Consider the following 14647-nt stretch of genomic DNA (forward strand, 5'->3'; position numbering starts at 1 on the left):
TAAAATCACCAATGGTATGATCAGGAACCTAAATGACGAAGCTATTGAAGCTCTCACTAAATACATAAACAAACATTGGCTGGCTGGAACTGTCCCACCAGAATGGAAACATGCGATTGTGGTCATGGTGCCTAAACCAGGAAAAAAACTTGCCATTGAGAACATGAGACCTATCTCGCTCACGTCCTGCTTAGGAAAAATCTTTGAAAAACTGGTGAACACCAGGCTCCTCAACCATCTCGAGAAAAACAACCTCATGCCCGAAACTATGTTTGGCTTTCGCTCACACCTTTCTACGCAAGATGTTCTACTACTTTAAAAAGAACAAGTATTAATGGACATCTCTAAGGTTGGGAAAAACGTCGTTATGGCAGTTGACATGAAGGGAGCCTTTGATAACTTCAGTCACAAAGCAATACTAGAAGGTCTGGAGGAAGCTAACTGTGGAGAACGAATGTTCGACTACGTCAAAAGTTTTCTTAGTAACAGGACTGCAACAATCAAGCTGGGAGATTACGAATCCGACATCATTAAACCTCCAAACAAAGGAACACCCCAAGGAGCGGTCATTTCACCGACACTTTTCAATGTCGCCATGACAGGCCTTGCAGGAAAACTCAAAGATATTGCCGGTCTACAACATGAGATATATGCAGACGATATTACGGTATGGACAACCACAGGCAGCCTAGCAGAGAAAGAAGATAGGTTACAACAGGCAGCTAACACCATAGAAGAGTACGCAAGGATACGGGGTCTTCAGTGCTCAGCCGAAAAGTCAGAGCTCATTCGCTTCACGAAGAGAAAAGCACGGAGGATCGACCCGAATCTAAAGCTGGAAGTCAAGCTCGACGGAAATGTCATTCCGGAGAAAGATACCGTACGCATACTAGGAATGTGGCTTCAAGCTAATCAGAGATGTCTGCACACACTAAATCAACTCAAAACATCAGTACAGCAGATCTCACGCATGATCTTGCGAATAACAAACAACCATAAAGGCACGAGAGAACAAGATACCCTGAAATTGGTCAAAAGCCTCGTCATCAGTCGCATTACATACTCGCTTCCATATCAAATTATGAACAGGGAAGAGAAGGAAAAAGCAAACCAAATAATTAGAATGGCCTACAAGACAGCCCTGAGATTACCGCGGAATACTTCAAACGACAAGCTGCTGGCGCTTGGTCTTCATAACACAATTGAAGATTTATCCGAGGCCCAGTTACTAGCGCAAGAAAATCGCCTTCTCCAGACCCCAACGGGCAGAGCAGTCCTAACAAAACTAGGGCGCGATACTTTATTACAAACACACGAAGAAACTAAAGAAGTACCAAGCGAATTCAGAAAATGGTACACCGTATTGCCAATACCAAGCAACATGGATCCTACTCTGCATGCTGGAAGAAGAAAGGCAAGGGCTGACTACATAGACAAAAAGACAAGATTTTTTAACACGGCCAGATTCACTGACGCCGCGCCTTATCAGACCAATGCAAAGAGATATGTGTGTGTAGCCACCGACCATAGAGGGAAAATTACAGCCTGCGCTTCAATAGATCAGGCGTCGACAACACAAGCAGAAGAAGTTGCCATAGCACTCGCAATAAAAGAGGGATGGACGCGAAACGCTCCATTAACAATCATTTCAGATTCGCAAAAAGCTTGCAGAAACTATCTAAAGGGCAAAATTGGAGCACAAGCGCTCCGTATATTGGTTGGGACAGGATGGGACCCCACAGTGAAATACGTACAGGCTGTGACTTGGGCACCGGGGCACGAGGGTGTGACAGGGAACCTGCGCGCGGATGAGGCGGCTCGAGGCTTCACAAATCACCGAGCCACTCAAGCCAATGCAAGTGATGACCCTACATCCGTGGACCCTAGCTTCACAACAATTTTAAAGTACTACAGAGAAAATAGGCAGCTGTATCTACGTCCTCACAGCAAGCTCAGCGCTGTGGAGGCAACAGCGCTAAGAAAAATACAGACTAACACTTACATAAATCTGCACACTCTTCACCTGATCTACCCCACGGCGTACAGAAATATGTGCCCGTGGTGTGGAGCCACCCCAACACTCTTTCACATCACGTGGGAGTGTGCAGAGCACGATGAAGAGCACGACACCACTGGCACGTGGGAGGAATGGGAGGCGCTGCTGTCTAGCCCAGCCCTAGTGGATCAGCTGCGACTGATCCAAAGAGCTGAATGGATGGCTCGCGCCAGTGGGGCCCTGGAATAGGGGCACCACCCTGCCGGGCAGACTTCGCTCTCCACCCCGTATATTCTTCGGGGCAATGGTGTTCAAGCCTGTCTGGATTATGTATATAATAAAGTTTTGTACTACTACTACTACTACTACTGCAATTATAAACCAACACGTGATTACTGGCTAATTAAACATGGTGCCTCAAATACTATTCAGTTAGTTCATAACTGTGCCTTCTTTGCCATGCAACATTTTTTTTTCATGGATTCTTCGCTTTTGTCGCACAGGTTGGTATCACTTCCCGGTAAGCGGAGCGCTGCACTTGGTTTGAATGCACCTGGGTAAAAATCGCATTTTTTGTTGACTAAAGCTATAATAATGTGGCACTCGAAACACGGAAAATCGAAATGACGAACTATAGGAATGCCGAAAGTTAGAACACCGAAAAATCAAAAAGCCCATTATACAAGATACCGAAAGTGTAAAATGTCAATAGTGCTGTTCTTCTCTTCTGCTCTTCCTCCTTCACGATATGTTTTTTGCGCCTCAGTCTTCTGCACCAAGTCAAAAAATCAAAACACCTAACTACCGAAACGCCGAAATATCAAAGTGTCTGCGTCACCTAGCTATACTGGAAGATGAAGTATCTGCCTAAATTAGAGATTACGCCAGCACACTCTTTCACCCTCATTTCCAGTTGTCCCTTTACATTTATCTCAAGCCTTCATACAAATAGCATACTATATATTTTCCACCTCCAATCGCACATCAGAGTGATTTCTTGCTTATCGCAAACAGATTGTGTGCAATTTGTTGTCGAAAAATTGAAACGTCGCCATTGTCCGAGTTTCCCAGAGCAGCATCAAGCGATTTTGCAAACAGAATGCAAACAGAACATTTCGGCAAGATTTCTGGATGCTTGTATGGCAGAAAAATAGCAGCAATATTGTTCAGCTTTTAATACCTGGAACAAACGATTTTGCTTAACATGAAAACCAAATTCGCCATTCAAACGAGCAAGGTTATAGTAAATTTCGCAAACAACACTCAGACTACACTCTGCGGAATACGGAAAGATCCCACATACGGCATAGGTTGGCAAAATAAATGGAACTCACTCAGACTAACTCAATAACCATATATAAAAATATTTTGCTTCGGACTCACTCGGACTAAAAATGAGCGATATTCGACGTGGTCCGGCTCATACAATAAACAATAAACGTCGAAGGAGCACCATTAAAAACACATGTGAAAGAATTGCAATTGCCAAGCGACATATATATATATATATATATATATATATATATATATATATATACGGCGCCAACTATTTCTCGTCCCTTGACCTTCGATCCGGATACTGGCAAATTTCGGTCGACGACCGCGACCGCGAGAAGACGGCATTCATCACACCCGACGGCCTTTACCAATTCAAGGTCATGCCTTTTGGTTTGTGCAATGCCCCGGCTACTTTTGAACGTATGATGGACTCTCTTCTTCGCGGTTTCAAATGGTCGACCTGCCTCTGCTATCTGGATGATGTAATAGTTTTCTCGCCCTCCTTCGAAAGCCACCTGTCTCGTCTCTCGGCAATTCTTGACGTTTTTCGTTGCGCTGGTCTCCAACTCAATTCGTCGAAATGCTCATTTGGACGTCGGCAGATTAAACTACTCGGCCACATTGTTGACGCCACTGGTGTTCAACCCGACCCTGACAAAGTCCGTGCAGTCCGAGAATTCCCGATTCCGCGTTCCACACAAGACGTTCGCAGTTTTATTGGGCTCTGCTCATACTTCCGCCGCTTTGTCTTCAATTTCGCGGATATTGCTAGGCCCCTCACGGATCTCCTCAAGAAGAATGTGGCATTTTCTTGGGGAAGGGACCAAGAACATTCCTTCGCGTCGCTAATTACCGCCCTCACATCACCACCTGTGTTGGCTCATTTCGATCCAGCGGCTCGAACAGAGCTTCGCACCGATGCAAGCGGCCATGGCATTGGTGCTATACTCGCTCAGATACAGAATGGCACCAACCGTGTGATAGCCTACGCTAGCCGTCTTTTGTCGCAAGCGGAACAAAATTATTCCATCACTGAGCGGGAATGCTTAGCCCTCGTTTGGGCTATTGCGAAATTCCGTCCGTACTTATACGGACGTCCGTTCGCAGTCATCACGGACCATCATGCGCTTTGCTGGCTGTCGACGCTTAAGGACCCTACAGGAAGACTCGGCCGATGGGCACTTCGATTACAGGAGTACACGTTCTCGGTTGTTTACAAATCTGGAAAGCTGCACAGCGATGCTGACTGCTTATCCCGGCACCCTGTTGATCCACCTAGCTCCACTGATTTGGAATCCGATGCCTGCGTTTTAGCCATCACTGACTTTCTGAACGTGGCTGACGAACAGCGCCAAGATCCATCGCTGCTCACCATCATTGACCGCCTTCAATCGCGTTATGCTGATCCTTCTCTTAGCAGATACCTGCTTCAAGACAACGTTTTGTACCGCCGCAACTTACACCCCGACGGCGCCGAACTTTTACTCGTCGTACCGCATCACCTGCGAAAGGATGTTCTGCGACAATTTCACGACGCTCCAACTTCTGGACATCTAGGAGTCTCCAGAACTTACGACCGCATTCGACGACGAGTATTCTGGAAGGGTCTGTACCGCTCTGTTCGCCGTTACGTCACATCTTGTGACCTCTGCCAGCGCCGAAAGGAGCCTACGACTCCCCCTGCCGGTCTACTTCAACCTATTGAAGTTCCAGCCGAGCCATTTTATCGAGTGGGGTTGGACTTGCTAGGCCCTTTTCCTACTTCTACAACTGGAAATAAATGGATTGCAGTGGCCACAGACTATGCCACTCGGTATGCAATCACTCGAGCGCTACCAACCAGCTGCGCAACCGACGTTGCCGACTTCTTGCTGTACGACATTATTCTCCAGCACGGCGCTCCGACTCACCTGCTCACAGACCGTGGTCGCTACTTTCTATCTCGGGTGGTTGATGGTCTACTCCGATCTTGTGCTACCCGTCACAACTTCACCACATCTTACCACCCTCAGACTAACAGCCTTACGGAGCGACTAAACCGCACATTGACGGACATGCTTTCCATGTACGTATCTACCGACCACACCGATTGGGACATAGCTCTTCCGTTCGTAACCTTCGCCTATAACTTGTCGCGTCATGAAACAGCGGGCTACTCCCCTTTTTATCTACTCTACGGACGTCATCCCTTACTGCCCTTCGACACATTGCTTTCATCAGACCACCCATCCTCCACCTCGTACGCTCAGGATGCAATCACCCGTGCCCTCACGGCACGTGCGGTAGCGCGTGCTCGGTTATCGTCGTCGCAGACAGCACAGAAGTCTCTTTATGACCGTCGACATAGAGATGTCGTTTTTTCTGCGGGATCTCTTGTTCTCCTGTGGCTCCCATCTCGACGTGTTGGCCTCTGCGAGAAACTATTATCGCGATATGCTGGGCCCTACCGAGTCATTCGTCAAGTCACACCTGTGACCTACGAGATTGCCGCTACCACAAACTCATCAGCTGCTCCTCCCAGAACGGAAGTGGTCCACGTTTCTCCTCTCAAGCCCTACAACGCCGACTCGCTCATTTAACAGGCACCGAGACGGTGCCTTACGGGCCGGGGTGATGATACGTGTATGGAACTGTCGCACCGACACAGCTGAATTGGCACCCAAATGAAGAAGACGACAACGTGGTTGTAGTGGGTTGGACTCTGAAGCTTCTCCCGTTGGCCTGCTTGACTGGGCGCTCTCGAAGCCGTTAGCAAGACCAGCTCTCGGTGAATAAATCTTTCCCGTAACAATATATATATATATATATATATATATATATATATATATATATATATATATATATATATATATATATATATATATATATATATATATATATATATATATATATATATATATGGTGGGGTTAAATTCAATGGATCCGGTGGAAAATGCGGTAGAAAAAGAAGTTGACAAACGTGCGAGAAAACACTAGTTTTACTGACGTTTCGGCAGGTGGGCCTGCTCCGACGAAGGCAGGCCCCCGCCTGCCGAAACGTCAGTAAAACTAGTGTTTTTTCGCACGTTTGTCGACCTCTTTTTCTACCGTATATATATATATATATATATATATATATATATATATAGATATAGTGGGAGTAATAATTCAAAGGGCCAGTTAGTCTTCGTGAAGGTATGGGATATGGCAGAACGGGAGCGTTGTCAACAAGGATAAATATATTTATTTCCGAACAGTTTCGGGAGGGGCCTCCCTTCATCAGGGGATGAGTTATACTGACATGAACTTCCAAACTTCGTTGCTGCCGCGTCCCTCTCGCCTTGAAAGATGTTTGCGAGAGTGAGAGGGAACTAAAAAAAGGAAAGAAAGAAAAAAAGAAAAAAGGAGGGAAGAAAACAGACAAAAAAAAGGAAAGAAAAGAAAGAAAGTAAAAAAGAGAAAGAACCACTGTCAACACTGAGAACGAAGCCAACTGTCCGTCTACATCCACATACGGTTCATATCACGTGCTGTTTAGTTCTTGACGTGTGTCCGGCCACCCAAGATTGTCGCAGCGGTGCCGGGAGGGTCCGTGATGGCGTGCATAAAGAAAGGGGTTTCCCCGTAACGGGTCGGTCGGCGGGCGGCGTGCGTAAAGGAAGGAATTCCCGTTAATGGGTCGGTCGGCTATTTACCTTTAATCTTCGTCCGTTTCCCTTCAATGGTCATCAAGTGGTAGGCGAGCGTAAACACTTTGTATGTGCATGTGAAAAAAAAAGAAAAAAAGGGGAAAAAGAAGAAAAACAAAAAACAAGAAAGGATAGCGTACACGTACGAGTCAGTCAGAAAAAATAAGCATGGTCTCCAGCTATCAATCTTTGTCACCAATTTCCTCCTGGCTTACTCCTCGGAGGCAGGAGAGTTTTCCGGGGTCCTCGTTGATGCCGGCTACTAATGTTCAAAATTTGAAAATAAAATATGCCTCACGCTGTTCGCGCTCGCGCCTGTTTGAGAAACCGGACTGCAAAAGAGTTACACTGATATTTTCAAAACTGTGGTTTGGCAGACGCAGATGTTTAGATAAAGGTAGCTTCGGCAGTGAAGTGGCGTGGTACCGGTGATTATTGCACCGCAACCGAAGTGGCGTGTATGTTTGGCCTATATATTCTTGTCCGCAGATGTTGCAATATAGCATGTATATTACGTTACTGGAGTCACAATTAAGGCTTTCATTTGTGCAGAATTTGAAATCCGAGAAGTTTGCTTTGGATTCACGTGTTGTGACCATCTGTGGGCATACCTTGCATCGAGCTTTTCCGCAGGGATGGCACCCTGATTGAATATTAGGGGTGTTTGTTTTTGCTCTGACAAGAATGTCCTTCAGATTTTTATTCCTGCGGTACACCACGTGAGGTGGCTTCGCGAAAATAGAAGTTAGTCGTTTGCTTTGCCTGATTATGTTGAAATGGCGGGAAAGTATGTTGTTGATTCGTGGCGCTGATGAGGAGTAATTTAGTACAAGGTTCGTTTAGGAAGTCGTTCAAGATACTCTGTTTGGTCCCTTAATTATATCATTCCTGTTCACGTTGCGAGCACGTAGTATGGTATCATCAATAATGTCTTCCGGATAATTTTGTTTCAATAAGGAATGCTTTAGGTGTTCGGCGTGTCTGTCAAATTCCCGCATATCAGTGCATATTCTTCGGTACCGGTAGGCCTGAGAATATGGAATACCCGTTTTGCAATGCTTTGGGTAGCTGCTGTTGAAATGTAGGTACATTTGACGGTCTGTAGGCTTTTTGTAAAGGTTTGTTGACAAGCGGTCATTTTTGACCGTGACAGTGACGTCCAAAAAGCCGACCGACCCATTAAGGGGAAACCCTTTCTTTACGCACGCCGTCACGGACCTCTCCCGGCACCGCGGCGACAATCTTGGGTGGCCCGACACACGTCGAGAACAGAACAGCACGTGATAAGAACCGTATGTGGACGTACACGAACAGTTGGTTTCGTTCTCAGTGTTGACAGTGGTTCTTCCTCTTTTTACTTTCTTTATTTTCTTTCCTTTTTTCGTCTGTTTTCTTCCCCTTTTTTTCTTTTCTTTCTTTCCTTTTTTTAGTTCCCTCTCACTCTCGCAAATATCTTTCAAGGCGAGAGGGACGCGGCAGCAACGAAGTTTGGAAGTTCATGTCAGTATAACTCATCCCCTGCTGAAGTGAGGACCCCTCCCGAAACTGTTGCGAAATAAATATATTTATCCTTGTTGACAACGCTCCTGTTGTGCCATATATATATATATATATATATATATATATATATATATATATATATATATATATATATATATATATATATATATTGTGATGTAACGGTGAAGGCAACTTCTATTAGGCCCAGAAGACACGATGAAGTGACCATGCCCAAGGCACAGAACTCAGACAAGCCAAGTCCCCACAGCAGATGAAGATGATGACCACTCATGATGATGAATATGTGTAAAGATAGTAGATGTGCTTAATTAATGTCTACACTAACTCCCCCCCCCCCACGTGAAAGCGGTCATCCTGACCGCAGTTCTTGGCCGCAGTTTAAAGCGAATAGGAGCGCCATATAAAAGGCTTCATGCGGGATACGTGGACTATTTCTGCTGCCCTGTAGCGGCGGTCCGTCGGAAGAAGAACGGTTGCCACGCGATAATTCACAGGAGACGTTTGCTCCAAAACAGTGTAGGGACCAATAAAACGTAATTGAAACTTCTCGCACAGTCCGGGAGTGTGAATGGGTGTAAGAAGGAGGACTTCGTCGCCAGGGCTGAAGGACACGGCACGATGAAAGGCATCGTATTCAAGCTTACGATCCTGTTGCTTGGCTTCAGTGTTGACGCGAGCCAGCTGGCGGCAATGAAGTAGAAGAGACACGTATTCTTCACTTGAAGATGAACATGGTTTGACAGGCGCAGAGAAGAACGAAACATCGAGGAAAGAAGAGGGGAAGCGACCGTGGACGAGGTATAACGGCAAGTAACCGGTTGTGCGTTGTACAGAGGTATTATACGCAAAAATGACAAATGGCAAAATGGTGTCCCAGCTTCTGTGGTCGGGTTTGATATACATCGCTATCATATCTGACAGTGTACGATGAAAGCGCTCAGTCAGGCCGTTCGTCTGAGGATGGTAACTGGAGCTTGTTTTGTGCGTAGTGCCGGATGCCTTGATCACTTCTTCGACGAGTTATGAAAGAAATACTCGTCCACGGTCGCTGAGGATTACACGAGGAGCTCCGTGTCGAAGGATTATTGCTCGAAGGATGAAGTCGGCCACTTCCGAAGCTGATGCAGAAGGCACGGGAGCTGTTTCGGCGTAGCGGGTCAGGTGGTCGACAGCTGTAACTATCCATCGATTGACCGTGACAGTCATAGGAAGCGGACGATACAGGTCAACGCCAACTACCTCGAATGGTTGCAGGGGACACGGGAGCGGTTGTAATTGTCCACTTCGAGTTGATGTAGGTAGCTTGCAACGCTGACAAAGGGCGCATGAGGCAACGTACTTTGCGACACAGGTGGACAAGCCCGGCCAGTAGTAGTGACATCTTATGCGGTCATACGTTTTCTGGAAGCCCTTGTGTCCAGCAGACATGTCGTCATGATATGTCTTGAGGACTTGAGCCCGAAGAAAGTGAAGTATAACAGGCACCCAGCGTTGACCATCAGGGTGGTAGATATGACGGTACAGGACGTGGTTGTTGAGCTTGAATTGCGTCAGCTGTCGGCGAAGACGGGCGTTAGGGGGTCGGCAAGTCCCGTCAAGACGGTCCATGATGCGGCGACAGTAAGGGTCAGCACGTTGGTGCGATAAGAACAAACCACACTCGCTTGGAGAAGTTGGGTCCACAGTAGCTAATGACGAAACATGTAGGGAAGAGACGGCCAAAAGCTTCTCGAGTGCGGCAGTGGCGGGTTTGTTGAGTGGCTCCGAAGAGAGCGGGCAACGTGAAAGGGCGTCGGCGTCTTGATGCTTGTTTCCCAACTTGTATGTGATCGTGAAGTCGTATTCTTGTAAGTGAAAAATCCAGCGATCAAGGCGGCCGGAAAAGTTCTTGATTGTCGAGAGCCAGCACAAGGCGTGATGGTCCGTAACCACAGTAAAGTGGCGGCCGTGGAGATAAGGTCAAAGCTTTTGTATCGGCCATACGACCGCTAGGCACTCCTGTTCGGTGATGGGATAATTCTTTTCGGCAGGGGTCAGTGCACGGCTCGCGTATGCGACGACTTTCTCACGTGACGGTTTGTCTCGCTGTAGGAGAATTCCACCAATGCCTCGACCACTAGCGTCTGTATGCAGGAGCGTAGGCGCGGTTTCGTCTAAATGGCAGAGGACTGGTTCGGATGTGAGTGCACACTTCAGTTGGGCAAACGCCGCTTCACATTCAGGAGACCACACAAAGGCGACGCCTGATCCGAGCAATTTGTGCAGTGGTGAAGCTATTGATGCGAAGTGTTGAATGAATCGGCGAAAATGAGAAGCGAGGAGGAGGAAACTGCGCAAATCTTTGGCTTTTTCAGGACGCGGGAAGTGTTGGACAGCGAAAATCTTCTCAGGATCGGACGAATACCGTCCTTGCTTACGATGTGGCCTAACACTTTAATCGTCTTGCTCGCAAAACGGCACTTCTTGGTGTTCAGCTGAAGGCCTGCGTTTGCAAGGCACGTAAGAACTTCGTCCAGTCGTTGCAAGTGCTCAGGGAAGGTTGACGAGAAAATAACGATATCGTCTAAATAGCACAAGCAAGTCTTCCACTTCAAGCCTCGTAAAACTGTGTCGATCATCCGCTCGAATGTTGTTGGAGCATTGCAAAGGCTGAATGGCATGACGTTGAATTCGTACAGCCGATCTGGTGTTGAAAACGCTGTCTTTTCTTTGTCATCCTCGTGCATGGGTATTTGCCAGTAACCTGAACACAGGTCTAGGCTTGAGAAGTACTCAGCACCTTGCAGTGAATGCAAAAGCATCGTCTATGCGCGGCATAGGGTAAACATCCTTGTGGGTAATCTTATTAGGTGCTCTGTAGTCCACGCAAAATTGTACGGAGCCATCTTTTTTGCTTACTAAAACAACAGGGGATGGCCAAGGACTCGCGGAGGGACGTATAATGTTTCGTTGCAGCATATCGGCTACTATTTGTTCAATGATCTCATGCTCAGACGAAGAGACGCGATAGGGTCGATGGCGTACGATGGAAGTGCCATCGGTCCGGATACGATGTCTAATAATGGACGTCTGTCCCAGAGATGAGGAATGGGCGTCGAACAATCTCTTATGCTTTTGTAGCAAGGCAAGCAACTCATCTGTCTGTGAAGAGGTCAGTTCTGGACTAATAGTCGCAGCAAGAACAGAAACGCTTGATGAACGTCCAATAGAAAGAAGGTCAGAACACGCTGGCATAAGCGGGACAACAGAGACAGGTTGAGATTCAGAAACGCAAGCCATTGTGGTGCCTTTATAAATGAGAATTTTCTCAGAAGTCTGGTTTATAGCGTAGAGAAGTCCGGAGCCATTGTAGAATCGCGCTAGACCTGAAGCAAGGGCTATACCTCTTGCGAGACAGCGTGCAGATGGTTGGACAAACACGTCACCAAAGTCTTTCACAGTAGAAGTGATGGCAACTATCCGCTGATGACCAGGTGGTAGCTCGGTATCTTCAGCAGCGAGCAAGCGAACAGGGTTGTCATCCGCATACAGGGCATTGTCAGTTTCCATCATATGAACAACATTTTCTCGACAGCAGATGGAAGCGTTCACCGTAGACAGAAAATCCCAGCCTAATGTAAACTGGTTGGCACACGAACTCAACACAGCAAATTGCACAAAATGAAGAAGACCAGCTATGAAAACTCGAGCGGTGCACATAGCGGCAGGCCTAATGGCGTCCCCTTGAGCAGCGTGCAGTGTAGGTCCATCATAAGGGGTGGTGACATTTCGCAGACGTGAGCACAAAGAACGATCAATCACAGACAAACAAGCACCAGTGTCTATTAAAGCGTCCACGTACACACCTTCTATTAAAGCAGATATCGTATTATATGGACGCACTGGAGGAATTTCTGTCTTTTCGTTCGATGCAGCTTTTCCTCCAAAAGCTGCAGAGGTTAGTTTTCCGGGCGTTGGTTGGTGAATTGCGAGACAGGTCGCAATGGAGACGTGGAGCGGCGGAGGGGTGAGGATGAGCGGCGTCTAGTAGAGCGGTAAGAACTGGTTGGCTCAGATGTCGCAGTTGGAGACGGTGAGCAACGTAGCGGCGGATCACAAGGATGACGTTGGAAAGCGTACCAGCTTGTCCCATCATCCCGTCCGTAGGTGTCGAATCCACGACGTTCGTCCTGCTGACGCTTCCGACAGACGCGTGCAATGTGGCCCCGGTAGCCGCAGTAATAACAGATCGGACGAGGCGGCCGCCACGGTGGATGAAAGGGTTGGCTAGGCACACTCGGAGTAAACGAAGCCAGTGGGACAGGCGTCAAGTGTGCGGGCATCGGTTGTACGACAGGTGGTGATCCAGCGAGGACTTGTGCATACGTCGGCTGGGGTCGAGTTACTGGAGAGTCTACATACGCTTGCCCGGTCATGGACGCCAACTCCTCTTTGATAACGTCGCGCAAAACAGTGTTGGAGGCGGGAGGTGGACTCGGTGTCATTGAGCGGCCGAAAGATTGCAGCTCTTTCCCTATAATGGAAACACTTGCCGACGATGCCGTTTGCAGCAGTCTTAGTTTTGTAGTTCGATTCATGACGACTGTTAAGTCATCATCCGATGACTTGAAGCCATCCGAGTACAAATCGGTAGCCTCACTGTCCGTGTCACTTGACACGTTAACACGCATCCTGGACGACGAAGCCCGGCGTGACGGTTGCATGCCAGGAACATTCTCAGGTGTGTCCTGATGCATCACCGCAAAAGAGGGAGCGGAAGCTCCCAAGATTTGCAGGAAAGCAAATTGAAAGTACTGAGACACAGGCACAAGCCAAGTCAAGTCAAGTCAAGATCCTTGACGATGTGGCGCATACCCACGCTTGGGGATTGGCCAAGAACCGGATAGTTTTCATGAATTTCTTGTTTAATAACAGATTAAATTTAATCCATTTAGGAGTCATAAAAGAAAGATGCAACAAGATAAATTTGGTGGTTGAATTGTAAATAATCTGTAGTGCAATGCAATAAAGCGTCGTATTTGATTTAACATGAATTGGGAAATTTCGAAATCTACCGAACAATGATTTCAACACTTAAACCTCTTTGAACTTTTGAGGAACTCCTGCAATGCGTCAACCATCTTCCCGTCGCTGTGGCCTAGACACAAAGCCCCGAAAGAAAGCACATTGTCAGCATTTAAATCCATTCTCAGAAGGTGGTAAACGGCTCCTAAAGTGTTTTTACGTAAGACAGAGAATCTATTACAATAAATGAGATAATGTTCAGTTGACTCATTCACTCCACAAACAGGACAATGAGGGGAGGCTGCCAGACCAGCTCTGTGCAAATATAAATTCAGCTGTGGAATTTCACAGCGCAGTCTAGTGATTGCGACTTCCGTTCCTCGCGTTTCACATATTTTACTATTCCACTGGTATAACAACTGCTTGAATGCTAGTGTGGCTGTTAGTGAAGGTGTAGAAAATTCCTCTAACAGTAGTTTCCTTCTTAATCTAGCACCTATCAAGAATTTCGATGTCGGTAATACATCAATAACAGGCCCATTTAAAGATGACTTGGCCAATGCATCTGCCATTTCATTCATATAAACGCCCTTATGTCCAGGAACCCAGACCAGTTTGATCAGATTGAGATGTGAGTGAACTAATGCTTTGAAAGTATTCTAAGCATGCGAGTTCTCATCTGCAGTAAGGGAGGCACATACTGATAGTCAATTTGTTAAAATTATTGCAGTTCTTACTGAAGCAGTTATTTTACGGAGAGGTAAACTTATCACAAACAATTCTGCTTCAAATATGGGCACATAATCGGGAAGGCGAATCGAAAAGGACCAGTCTAAGGCAGGAGAAAAAATACCAATTCCACATTTTTCTTCCCTTTGTGATGCATCAGTTGCTATGACTGCTTGTATTGGCTATGTTCCAGGTAATCTCTTAATATAGCTTCTAAAACTGAGTGGCATCAATTTTGAATTTTCAGAAATATATCATCAAACTACACAAGCGTTCTGTGAGAGAGTCACTTCGTCGTCGTCCAAAAGGTAGTCCTAAATGTAGCGAAAACATAACGCTACTGAAACCCAACAGTACTGCCAGAGAGGGCGAGCTACTGTTATAAGTATTTTCTACAGATAGCGTGGGAAATGCCACAGAGGGTGAGAAAGTACATTGAGAGGCTGTCGTA

This window comes from Rhipicephalus microplus, chromosome 6 (assembly GCF_043290135.1).
Source record: "Rhipicephalus microplus isolate Deutch F79 chromosome 6, USDA_Rmic, whole genome shotgun sequence".
Classification (NCBI taxonomy): Eukaryota; Metazoa; Arthropoda; class Arachnida; order Ixodida; family Ixodidae; genus Rhipicephalus; species Rhipicephalus microplus.